Raw genomic sequence first — 12500 nt, forward strand, 5'->3', positions numbered from 1 at the left:
TGTGTGTTTCCAGTTAGGTTAAGTTGTCACATACATAGTCATACACAGTATAACTCGCAGTGAAATGGTTGTGTGTGTAAGGGTGTGTGAGTGTGTGTTTTGCGCGTGCCTGCCTGTTATGTGTGTGTGTGTGTGTGTGTGTGTTTTGCGCGTGCCTGTCTGTTGTGTGTGTTTGGGTTTTGCACATGCTTGGCTGTTTTATGTGTGTGTGTGTTTTGCGCGTGCCTGCCTGTTATGTGTGTGTGTGTGTTTTGCACGTACCTGTTTGTGTGTGTGTGTTTGTGTGTGCGTGTGTGTGTGCGTGTGCACATGCCTGTCTGTTGAATGTGCATGTTTTGTGTGTGTCTGTTGCATGCCTGTGTTTTGCACATGCCTGTCTGTTGGATGTGTGTCTTGTGCACATGCCTGTCTGCTGTGTTTGTGTGTGTGTGTGTGTGTGTGTGTTTTACACGTGCCTGTATATAGTGTTTGTCTGTATGTATGTGTTTTGCGCGTGCCTATCTGTTGTGTGTGCGTGTGTGTGTGTATGTGTTTTTTGCGTGCCTGTCTGTTGGATATGTGTGTCTATCTGTTGAATGTGCATGTCTTGTGTGTCTGTTGCATGTGTGTGTTTTGAACATGTCTGTTTGTTGGGTGTGTGTGTTTATGCGTGCCTATCTGTTGGATGTGTGTGTTGTGCACATGCCTGCCTGTTGTGTGTGTGTGTTTATGTGTTTGTGTGTTTTGCGCATGCCTGTATGTTGGATGTGTGTTTTGCACATGCCTGTCTGTTATATTGTGTGTGTGTGTGTGTGTGTGTTGCACGTTCCTGTTTGTAGTGTGTGTGTGTGTGTGTGTGTGTGTTTTGCGCGTGCCTGTTTGTTGTGTTTGTGTGTGTGTGTGTGTGTGTTTTGCGCGTGGCTGTCTCTTCTATTGTGTGTGTGTGTTTTGCACGTGCCTGTCTGTTGGATGTGTGTGTCTATCTGTTGAATGTGCATGTCTTGTGTGTCTGCTGCATGTGTGTGTTTTGCACATGTCTGTTTGTTGGGTGTGTGTGTTTATGCGTGCCTATCTGTTGGATGTGTGTGTTGTGCACATGCCTGTCTGTTGTGTGTGTGTGTGTTTTACACGTGCCTGCATATAGTGTGTGTGTATATATGTGTTTTGCGCGTGCCTATCTGTTGTGTGCGCGTGTGTGTGTGTATGTGTTTTGTGCGTGCCTGTCTGTTGTATGATTGTGTGTTTTGGGCGTGCCTGTCTGTTGTGTGTGCGTGTGTGTGTGTGTGTGTTTTGCACGTGCCTGTCTGTTGGATGTGTGTTTTCTATGTGCCTGTCTGTTGGATGTGTGTGTGTCTGTGTGTGTTTTTCACGTGCCTGTCTTTTGTGTGTGTGTTTTGTGCGTCCCTGTCTATTGTCTGTGTGTGTGTGTGTTTTGCACATGCCTGTCTGTTGGATGTGTGTTTTGTATGTGCCTGTCTGTTGGATGTGAGTGTTTTGCACATGCCTGTCTGTTATATTGTGTGTGTGTGTGTGTGTGTGTGTGTGTGTGTTGCACGTTCCTGTTTGTAGTGTGTGTGTGTGTGTGTGTGTGTGTGTTTTGCGCATGGCTGTCTCTTGTATTGTGTTTGTGTGTTTTGCACGTGCCTGTCTGTTGGATGTGTGTGTCTATCTGTTGAATGTGCATGTTTTGTGTGTGTCTGTTGCATGTGTGTGTTTTGCACGTGCCTGCCTGTTGTGTGTGTGTGTATGTGTTTGTGTGTTTTGCGCATGTTTGGTGGATGTGTGTTTTGCACATGCCTGTCCGTTATATTGTGTGTGTGTGTGTGTGTGTGTGTGTGTGTGTGTTGCACGTTCCTGTTTGTAGTGTGTGTGTGTGTGTGTGTGTGTGTGTGTTTTGCGCGTGCCTGTTTGTTGTGTTTGTGTGTGTGTGTGTGTGTTTTGCACGTGCCTGTCTGTTGGATGTGTGTGTCTATCTGTTGAATGTGCATGTCTTGTGTGTCTGTTGCATGTGTGTGTTTTGAACATGTCTGTTTGTTGGGTGTGTGTGTTTATGCGTGCCTATCTGTTGGATGTGTGTGTTGTGCACATGCCTGTCTGTTGTGTGTGTGTGTGTTTTACACGTGCCTGTATATAGTGTGTGTGTATATATGTGTTTTGCGCTTGCCTATCTGTTGTGTGTGCGTGTGTGTGTGTATGTGTTTTGTGCATGCCTGTCTGTTGTATGATTGTGTGTTTTGTGCGTGCCTGTCTGTTGTGTGTGCGTGTGTGTGTGTGTGTGTGTGTGTGTGTGTTTTGTGCGTGCCTGTTTGTTGTGTGCGTGTGTGTGTGTATGTGTTTTGTGCATGCCTGTCTGTTGTATGATTGTGTGTTTTGTGCGTGCCTGTCTGTTGTGTGTGCGTGTGTGTGTGTGTGTGTGTGTGTGTGTGTGTTTTGTGCGTGCCTGTTTGTTGTGTGTGTGTGTGTGTGTGTGTGTTTTGCACGTGGCTGTCTCTTGTATTGTGTGTGTGTGTTTTGCACGTGCCTGTCTGTTGGATGTGTGTGTCTATTTGTTGAATGTGCATGTTTTGTGTGTGTATGTTGCATGTGTGTGTTTTGCACATGTCTGTTTGTTGGATCTGTGTGTATGTGTGTGTTTTTTATGCGTGCCTGTCTTTTGTGTGTGTGTGTGTGTGTGTTTGTGTGTGTTTTGCAAATGCCTGTCTGTTGGATGTGTGTGTTGTGCACATGCCTGTCTGTTGTGTGTGTGTGTATGTTTTGCGTGTGCCTGTCTGTTGTGTATGTGTTTGTGTTTGTGTGTGTTTTGCACGTGCTTGTCTGTTTTATCTTTCTGTGTTTTGCATGTGCCTGTCTGTTGGATGTGTGAGTATGTGTGTGTGTGTTTTGCACGTACCTGTCAGTTGTGTGTGTGTGTGTGTGTTTTGCGCAAGCCTGTCTGTTGTATTGTGTGTGTTTTGCGTGTGCCTGTCTATTGTGTGTGTGTGTGTGTGTTTTGCACGTGCCTGTCTGTTGTATTGTGTGTGTTTTGCACGTGCCTGTCTGTTTTGTGTGTGTGTGTGTGTGTGTTTTGCGCATGCCTGTTTGTTGTGTGTGTGTGTCTTTGTGTGTTTTGCGCGTGGCTGTCTCTTGTATTGTGTGTGTTTTGCACGTGCCTGTCTGTTGGATGTGTGTGTCTATCTGTTGAATGTGCATGTTTTGTGTGTGTCTGTTGCATGTCTGTGTTTTGCACATTCCTGTCTGTTGGATGTGTGTGTTGTGCACATGCCTGTCTGTTGTGTGTGTGTGTGTGTGTGTGCATGTGTGTGTGTGTTTTGCACGTACCTGTCTGTTGTGTGTGTGTGTGTGTTTTGCGCAAGCCTGTCTGTTGTATTGTGTGTGTTTTGCGTGTGCCTGTCTGTTGTGTGTGTGTGTGTGTGTGCGTGTTTTGCACGTGCCTGTCTGTTGTGTGTGTGTGTGTTTTGCGCGTGCCTGTTTGTTGTGTGTGTGTGTGTGTGTCTTTGTGTGTTTTGCGTGTGGCTGTCTGTTGGATGTGTGTGTCTATCTGTTGAATGTGCATGTTTTGTGTGTGTCTGTTGCATGTCTGTGTTTTGCACACGCCTTTCTGTTGGATGTGTGTCTTGTGCACATGCCTGTCTGCTGTGTTTGTGTGTGTGTGTGTGTGTTTGTGTGTTTTGCAAATGCGTGTCTGTTGTGTGTCTGTTGTGTGTGTGTGTTTTGCATGTGCCTGTCTGTTGGATTTGTGTGTGTGTGTGTTTTACATGTGCCTGTATATAGTGTGTGTGTGTTTGTATGTGTTTTGCGCGTGCCTATCTGTTGTGTGTGCGTGTGTGTGTGTATGTGTTATGTGCGTGCCTGTCTGTTGTATGATTGTGTGTTCTGCGCATGCCTGTCTGTTGTGTGTGCGTGTGTGTGTGTGTGTGTGTTTTGCACGTGCCTGTCTGTTGGATGTGTGTTTTTCACGTACCTGTCTGTTGTGTCTTTGTGTGTGTCTGTGTGTGTTTTTCACGTGCCTGTCTATTGTGTGTGTGTTTTGTGCGTCCCTGTCTGTTGTGTGTGTGTGTGTGTGTGTTGCACGTTCCTGTTTGTAGTGTGTGTGTGTGTGTGTGTTTTGCCCGTGCCTGTTATATTGTGTATGTGTGTGTGTGTTGCACATTCCTGTTTGTAGTGTGTGTGTGTGTGTGTTTTGTGCGTGCCTGTCTGTTGTGTGTGCGTGTGAGTGTGTGTGTGTGTGTTTTGCACGTGCCTGTCTCTTGGATGTGTGTTTTGCATGTTCCTGTCTGTTGGATGTTTGTGTGTCTGTGTGTTTTTCAGGTACCTGTCTGTTGTGTCTTTGTTTTGCGTGTGCCTGTCTGTTGTGTGTGTGTGTGTGTGTGTTTTACACGTGCCTGTATATAGTGTGTGTGTGTATGTATGTGTTTTGCGCGTGCCTGTCTGTTGTATGATTGTGTGTTTTGCGCATGCCTGTCAGTTGGATGTGTGTTTTGCACATGCCTGTCTGTTGTGTATGCGTGTGTGTGTGTGTGTGTTTGTTTTGCATGTGCCTGTCTGTTGGATGTGTGTGTGTGTGTGTGTTTTTCACGTACCTGTCTGTTGTGTGTGTGTGTGTCTGTGTGTGTTTTTCACATGCCTGTCTATTGTGTGTGTTTTGTGCATCCCTGTCTGTTGTGTGTGTGTGTGTGTGTGTGTGTGTGTGTGTGTGTGTGTGTGTGTGTGTGTGTGTTTTGCGTGTGCCTGTCTGTTGGATTTGTGTGTCTATCTGTTGAATGTGCATGTTTTGTGTGTGTCTGTTGCATGTGAGTGTTTTGAACATGTCTGTTTGTTGGATGTGTGTGTGTTTATGCGTGCCTATCTGTTGGATGTGTGTGTTGTGCACATGCCTGTCTGTTGTGTGTGTGTGTGTTTTAAACGTGCCTGTATATAGTGTGTGTGTGTATGTATGTGTTTTGCGCTTGCCTATCTGTTGTGTGTGCGTGTGTGTGTATGTGTTTTGTGCGTGCCTGTCTGTTGTATGATTGTGTGTTTTGGTCGTGCCTGTCTGTTTTGTGTGCGTGTGTGTTTGTGTGTGTGTGTGTTTTGCACGTATCTGTCTGTTGTGTGTGTGTGTGTGTGTTTTGCACATGCCTGTCTGTTGAATGTGCATGTTTTGTGTGTGTCTGTTGGATGTGTGTGTTGTGCACATGCCTGTCTGTTGTATTGTGTGTGTTTTGCGTGTGCCTGTCTGATGTGTGTGTGTGTGTTTGTTTTGCACGTGCCTGTCTGTTGTGTGTGCGTGTGTGTGTTGCATGTTCCTGTTTGTAGTGTGTGTGTGTGTGTGTGTGTTTTGTGCGTGCCTGTCTGTTGTGTGCGTGAGTGTGTGTGTGTATGTGTTTTGCGCGTGCTTGTCTGTTGTGTGTTTGTGTGTGTTTTGCGTGTGCCTGCCTATTATGTGTGTGTGATTTGCACTTGCCTGTCTGTTGTATCATTGTGTGTTTTGCGCGTGCCTGTCTGTTGGATGCGTGTGTCTATCTCTTGAATGTGCATGTTTTGTGTGTGTCTGTTGCATGTGTGTGTTGTGCACATGCCTGTCTGTTGTGTATGCGTGTGTGTGTTTGTGTGTTTTGCATGTGCCTGTCTGTTGGATGTGTGTGTGTGTGTGTTTTGCACGTACCTTTCTGTTGTGTGTGTGTGTGTCTGTGTGTGTTTTTCACGTGCCTGTCTATTGTGTGTGTGTTTTGTGCGTCCCTGTCTGTTGTGTTTGTGTTTGTGTGTGTTTTGCACGTGCCTGTCTGCTTTGTTTGCGTGTTTGTTTGTGTGTTTTGCACATGCCTGTCTGTTATATTGTTTGTGTGTGTGCGAGTGTGTGTTGCACGTTCCTGTTTGTAGTGTGTGTGTGTGTTTTGCGCGTGCCTGTTTGTTTTTTGTGTGTGTGTGTGTGTGTGTTGCACGTTCCTGTTTGTAGTGTGTGTGTGTGTGTTTTGCACATGCCTGTCTGTTGTGTGTGTGTGTGTTTTGCATGTACCTGTCTGTTATATTGTGTGTGTTTTGCGTGTGCCTGTCTGTTGTGTGTGTGTGTGTCTGTGTGTGTTTTGCGTGTGGCTGTATATAGTGTGTGTGTATATATGTGTTTTGCGCGTGCCTATCTGTTGTGTGTGCGTGTGTTTTACACGTGCCTGTATATAGTGTGTGTGTATATATGTGTTTTGCGCGTGCCTATCTGTTGTGTGTGCGTGTGTATGTGTATTTGTTTTGCACATGCCTGTCTGTTGTGTATGCGTGTGTGTGTGTGTGTGTTTGTTTTGCATGTGCCTGTCTGTTGGATGTTTGTGTGTCTGTGTTTTTCACGTACCTGTCTGTTGTGTGTGTTTTGTACATCCCTGTCTGTTGTGTGTGTGTGTGTGTGTGTGTGTTTTGCGTGTGCCTGTCTGTTGTGTGTGTGTGTGTGTTTTGCACATGCCTGTCTGTTGGATGTGTGTGTCTATCTGTTGAATGTGCATGTTTTGTGTGTGTCTGTTGCATGTGAGTGTTTTGCACATGCCTGTCTGTTGGATGTGTGTGTTGTGCACATGCCTGTCTGTTGGATGTGTGTGTTGTGCACATGCCTGTCTCTTGTATTGTGTGTGTTTTGCGTGTGGCTGTCTCTTGTATTGTGTGTGTTTTGCACGTGCCTGTCTGTTGGATATGTGTGTCTATCTGTTGAATGTGCATGTCTTGTGTGTCTGTTGCATGTGTGTGTTTTGAACATGTCTGTTTGTTGGATGTGTGTGTGTTTATGCGTGCCTATCTGTTGGATGTGTGTGTTGTGCACATGCCTGTCTGTTGTGTGTGTGTGTGTGTGTGTGTTTTAAACGTGCCTGTATATAGTGTGTGTGTGTATGTATGTGTTTTGCGCGTGCCTATCTGTTGTGTGTGTGTGTGTATGTATGTGTTTTGCGCGTGCCTATCTGTTGTGTGTGCGTGTGTGTGTATGTGTTTTGTGCGTGCCTGTCTGTTGTATGATTGTGTGTTTTGGTCGTGCATATCTGTTTTGTGTGCGTGTGTGTGTGTGTGTGTGTGTGTGTGTTTTGCACGTACCTGTCTGTTGTGTGTGTTTGTGTCTGTGTGTGTTTTTCACGCGCCTGTCTATTGTGTGTGTGTTTTGTGCGTCCCTGTCTGTTGTGTGTGTGTGTGTGTGTGTTTTGCACATGCCTGTCTGTTGAATGTGCATGTTTTGTGTGTGTTTGTTGGATGTGTGTGTTGTGCACATGCCTGTCTGTTGTATTGTGTGTGTTTTGCGTGTGCCTGTCTGATGTGTGTGTGTGTGTGTGTGTTTTGCACGTGCCTGTCTGTTGTGTGTGTGTGTGTGTTGCATGTTCCTGTTTGTAGTGTGTGTGTGTGTGTGTGTGTGTTGCATGTTCCTGTTTGTAGTGTGTGTGTGTGTGTGTGTTTTGTGCGTGCCTGTCTGTTGTGTGCGTGAGTGTGTGTGTGTATGTGTTTTGCGCGTGCTTGTCTGTTGTGTGTTTGTGTGTGTTTTGCGAGTGCCTGCCTATTATGTGTGTGTGTGAGTGATTTGCACTTGCCTGTCTGTTGTATCATTGTGTGTTTTGCGCGTGCCTGTCTGTTGGATGTGTGTGTCTATCTCTTGAATGTGCATGTTTTGTGTGTGTCTGTTGCATGTGTGTGTTGTGCACATGCCTGTCTGTTGTGTGTGCGTGTGTGTGTTTGTGTGTTTTGCATGTGCCTGTCTGTTGGATGTGTGTGTGTGTGTGTTTTGCACGTACCTTTCTGTTGTGTTTGTGTGTCTGTGTGTGTTTTTCACGTGCCTGTCTATTGTGTGTGTGTTTTGTGCGTCCCTGTCTGTTGTGTTTGTGTTTGTGTGTGTTTTGCACGTGCTTGTCTGCTTTGTGTGCGTGTTTGTTTGTGTGTTTTGCACATGCCTGTCTGTTATATTGTTTGTGTGTGTGCGAGTGTGTGTTGCACGTTCCTGTTTGTAGTGTGTGTGTGTGTTTTGCCCGTGCCTGTTTGTTGTTTGTGTGTGTGTGTGTGTGTTGCACGTTCCTGTTTGTAGTGTGTGTTTGTTTTGCACATGCCTGTCTGTTGTGTGTGTGTGTGTGTGTGTGTTTTGCATGTACCTGTCTGTTATATTGTGTGTGTTTTGCGTGTGCCTGTCTGTTGTGTGTGTGTGTGTTTCTGTGTGTGTTTTGCGTGTGGCTGTCTCTTGTATTGTGTGTGTGTTTTGCACGTGCCTGTCTGTTGGATGTGTGTGTCTATCTGTTGAATGTGCATGTTTTGTGTGTGTCTGTTGCATGTCTGTGTTCTGCACATGCCTGTCTGTTGTGTGTGTGTGTGTGTGTGTGTGCGTGTGTGTTTTGCGTGTGCCTGTCTTTTGTGTATGTGTTTGTGTGTGTTTTGCACATGCTTGTCTGTTTTATCTGTCTGTGTATTGCATGTGCCTGTCTATTGGATGTGTGTGCATGTGTGTGTGTGTTTTGCACGTACCTGTCTGTTGTGTGTGTGTGTGTGTGTTTTGCGCAAGCCTGTCTGTTGTATTGTGTGTGTTTTGCATGTGCCTGTCTGTTGTGTGTGTGTGTGTGTGTGCGTGTTTTGCATGTGCCTGTCTGTTGTATTGTGTGTGTTTTGCGTGTGCCTGTCTGTTGTGTGTGTGTGTGTGTTTTGCACGTGCCTGTCTGTTGTGTGTGTGTGTGTTTTGCGCGTGCCTGTTTGTTGTGTGTGTGTGTGTGTGTCTTTGTGTGTTTTGCGTGTGGCTGTCTGTTGGATGTGTGTGTCTATCTGTTGAATGTGCATGTTTTGTGTGTGTCTGTTGCATGTCTGTGTTTTGCACACGCCTGTCTGTTGGATGTGTGTCTTGTGCACATGCCTGTCTGCTGTGTTTGTGTGTGTGTGTGTGTGTGTTTGTGTGTTTTGCAAATGCGTGTCTGTTGTGTGTCTGTTGTGTGTGTGTGTTTTGCATGTGCCTGTCTGTTGGATTTGTGTGTGTGTGTGTTTTACATGTGCCTGTATATAGTGTGTGTGTGTTTGTATGTGTTTTGCGCGTGCCTATCTGTTGTGTGTGCGTGTGTGTGTGTGTATGTGTTATGTGCGTGCCTGTCTGTTGTATGATTGTTTGTTCTGCGCATGCCTGTCTGTTGTGTTTGCGTGTGTGTGTGTGTGTGTGTTTTGCACGTGCCTGTCTGTTGGATGTGTGTTTTTCACGTACCTGTCTGTTGTGTCTTTGTGTGTGTCTGTGTGTGTTTTTCACGTGCCTGTCTATTGTGTGTGTGTTTTGTGTGTCCCTGTCTGTTGTGTGTGTGTGTGTGTTGCACGTTCCTGTTTGTAGTGTGTGTGTGTGTGTGTGTTTTGCCCGTGCCTGTTATATTGTGTATGTGTGTGTGTGTTGCACATTCCTGTTTGTAGTGTGTGTGTGTGTGTGTTTTGTGCGTGCCTGTCTGTTGTGTGTGCGTGTGAGTGTGTGTGTGTGTGTTTTGCACGTGCCTGTCTCTTGGATGTGTGTTTTGCATGTTCCTGTCTGTTGGATGTTTGTGTGTCTGTGTGTTTTTCAGGTACCTGTCTGTTGTGTCTTTGTTTTGCGTGTGCCTGTCTGTTGTGTGTGTGTGTGTGTGTGTTTTACACGTGCCTGTATATAGTGTGTGTGTGTATGTATGTGTTTTGCGCTTGCCTATCTGTTGTGTGTGCGTGTGTGTGTATGTGTTTTGTGCGTGCCTGTCTGTTGTATGATTGTGTGTTTTGCGCATGCCTGTCAGTTGGATGTGTGTTTTGCACATGCCTGTCTGTTGTGTATGCGTGTGTGTGTGTGTGTGTTTGTTTTGCATGTGCCTGTCTGTTGGATGTTTGTGTGTCTGTGTGTTTTTCACGTACCTGTCTGTTGTGTGTGTGTGTGTCTGTGTGTGTTTTTCACATGCCTGTCTATTGTGTGTGTTTTGTGCATCCCTGTCTGTTGTGTGTGTGTGTGTGTGTGTGTGTGTGTGTGTGTTTTGCGTGTGCCTGTCTGTTGTGTGTGTGTGTGTGTTTTGCACATGCCTGTCTGTTGGATTTGTGTGTCTATCTGTTGAATGTGCATGTTTTGTGTGTGTCTGTTGCATGTGAGTGTTTTGAACATGTCTGTTTGTTGGATGTGTGTGTGTTTATGCGTGCCTATCTGTTGGATGTGTGTGTTGTGCACATGCCTGTCTGTTGTGTGTGTGTGTGTTTTAAACGTGCCTGTATATAGTGTGTGTGTGTATGTATGTGTTTTGCGCTTGCCTATCTGTTGTGTGTGCGTGTGTGTGTATGTGTTTTGTGCGTGCCTGTCTGTTGTATGATTGTGTGTTTTGGTCGTGCCTGTCTGTTTTGTGTGTGTGTGTGTTTGTGTGTGTGTGTGTGTTTTGCACGTACCTGTCTGTTGTGTGTGTGTGTGTGTTTTGCACATGCCTGTCTGTTGAATGTGCATGTTTTGTGTGTGTCTGTTGGATGTGTGTGTTGTGCACATGCCTGTCTGTTGTATTGTGTGTGTTTTGCGTGTGCCTGTCTGATGTGTGTGTGTGTGTGTGTTTTGCACGTGCCTGTCTGTTGTGTGTGTGTGTGTGTGTTGCATGTTCCTGTTTGTAGTGTGTGTGTGTGTGTGTGTGTTTTGTGCGTGCCTGTCTGTTGTGTGCGTGAGTGTGTGTGTGTATGTGTTTTGCGCGTGCTTGTCTGTTGTGTGTTTGTGTGTGTTTTGCGAGTGCCTGCCTATTATGTGTGTGTGTGAGTGATTTGCACTTGCCTGTCTGTTGTATCATTGTGTGTTTTGCGCGTGCCTGTCTGTTGGATGTGTGTGTCTATCTCTTGAATGTGCATGTTTTGTGTGTGTCTGTTGCATGTGTGTGTTGTGCACATGCCTGTCTGTTGTGTATGCGTGTGTGTGTTTGTGTGTTTTGCATGTGCCTGTCTGTTGGATGTGTGTGTGTGTGTGTTTTGCACGTACCTTTCTGTTGTGTGTGTGTGTGTCTGTGTGTGTTTTTCACGTGCCTGTCTATTGTGTGTGTGTTTTGTGCGTCCCTGTCTGTTGTGTTTGTGTTTGTGTGTGTTTTGCACGTGCTTGTCTGCTTTGTTTGCGTGTTTGTTTGTGTGTTTTGCACATGCCTGTCTGTTATATTGTTTGTGTGTGTGCGAGTGTGTGTTGCACGTTCCTGTTTGTAGTGTGTGTGTGTTTTGCGCGTGCCTGTTTGTTTTTTGTGTGTGTGTGTGTGTGTGTGTGTTGCACGTTCCTGTTTGTAGTGTGTGTGTGTGTGTTTTGCACATGCCTGTCTGTTGTGTGTGTGTGTTTTGCATGTACCTGTCTGTTATATTGTGTGTGTTTTGCGTGTGCCTGTCTGTTGTGTGTGTGTGTGTGTCTGTGTGTGTTTTGCATGTGGCTGTCTCTTGTATTGTGTGTGTGTTTTGCACGTGCCTGTCTGTTGGATGTGTGTGTTGTGCACATGCCTGTCTGTTGTGTTTGTGTGTGTGTGTGTGTGTGTGTGTTTGTGTGTTTTGCACATGCGTGTCTGTTGTGTGTCTGTTGTGTGTGTGTGTGTGTGTGTGTGTGTTTTGCACATGCCTGTCTGTTATATTGTGTGTGTGTGTGTGTGTGTGTGTGTGTGTGTTGCACGTTCCTGTTTGTAGTGTGTGTGTGTGTGTGTGTGTGTGTGTGTGTGTGTGTGTGTTTTGCACTTGCTTGTCTGTTTTATCTGTGTGTTCTGCACGTGTCTCTGTTGGATGTCTGTTTTGAATGTGCCTGTCTATTGTATTGCATGTTTGTTTTGTGTGTCTGTCTGTTGTATTGTTTGTGTGTTAGGCACGTGTCTGTCTGTATGTGTGTGTTTTGCACGTGTCTGTTGTTTGTTTGTGTGTTTTGCACATGCCTGTCTGTTGTGTGTGTTTTGCATATGTCGGTTTGTTGTGTGTGTGTGTGTGTGTGTGTGTGTGTGTGTGTGTGTTTTATGCGTGCCTGTCTGTTGGATGTGTGTGTTTTGTGTGTTTATCTGTTGTATTGTGTGTGTGTGTTTTGCACGTGTCTGTCTGTTGTTTGTGCGTGTGTGTGTGTGTGTGTTTTGCACGTGCCTGTTTGTAGTGCGTGTGTGTATGTGTGTGTTTTGCGGGTGCTTGTCTGTTCTGTGTGTGTGTTTTGCGCGTGCTTGTCTGTTGTCTGTTTGTGTGTGTTTTTCGAGTGCCTGCCTGTTATGTGTGTGTGTGTGTGTGTGATTTGCACGTGCCTGTCTGTTGTATGATTGTGTGTTTTGCGCGTGCCTGTTTGTTGTATTGTGTGTGTGTTTTGTGTGTGTGTGTCTGTTGGATGTGTTTGTTTTGAATGTGCCTGCCAGTTTTGTTTGTGTTTATGTTTTGCACATGTCGGTCAGATGTGTGTGTGTGTGTGTGTGTGCGTGCCTGTTTGTTGGATGTGTGTGTTTTGTGCTTGTCTGTCTGTTGCATTGTGTGTGTGTTTTGTGTGCCTGTCTTTTGTTTGTGTGTGTTTGTGTGTTTTGCACGTGCTTGTCTGTTGGATGTGTGTGTGTGTGTGTGTGTGTGTGTGTGTTTTGCACGTGCTTGTCTGTTTT

General features: G+C 45.6%; 1 protein-coding gene across 2 annotated transcripts in view; it reads left to right on the forward strand.

Moving 5' to 3' along the window:
- The first annotated feature begins 11571 nt into the window (after positions 1 to 11571).
- Positions 11572 to 12500, forward strand: part of LOC145658800 (uncharacterized) — a 9002-nt gene continuing 8073 nt past the window's right edge. Inside the window, exon 1 of one of the 2 annotated variants that reach the window (XR_014124700.1) lies at positions 11572 to 12500. This exon is cut by the window's right edge and continues 776 nt beyond it. The gene's annotated coding sequence lies outside the window, so the exon portion shown is untranslated. The other variant, XM_081718481.1, reaches the window with a different exon arrangement.

The sequence above is a fragment of the Electrophorus electricus genome, chromosome 1 (assembly GCF_041902795.1).
Source record: "Electrophorus electricus isolate QZ-2024a chromosome 1, ASM4190279v1, whole genome shotgun sequence".
NCBI classification, from domain to species: Eukaryota; Metazoa; Chordata; class Actinopteri; order Gymnotiformes; family Gymnotidae; genus Electrophorus; species Electrophorus electricus.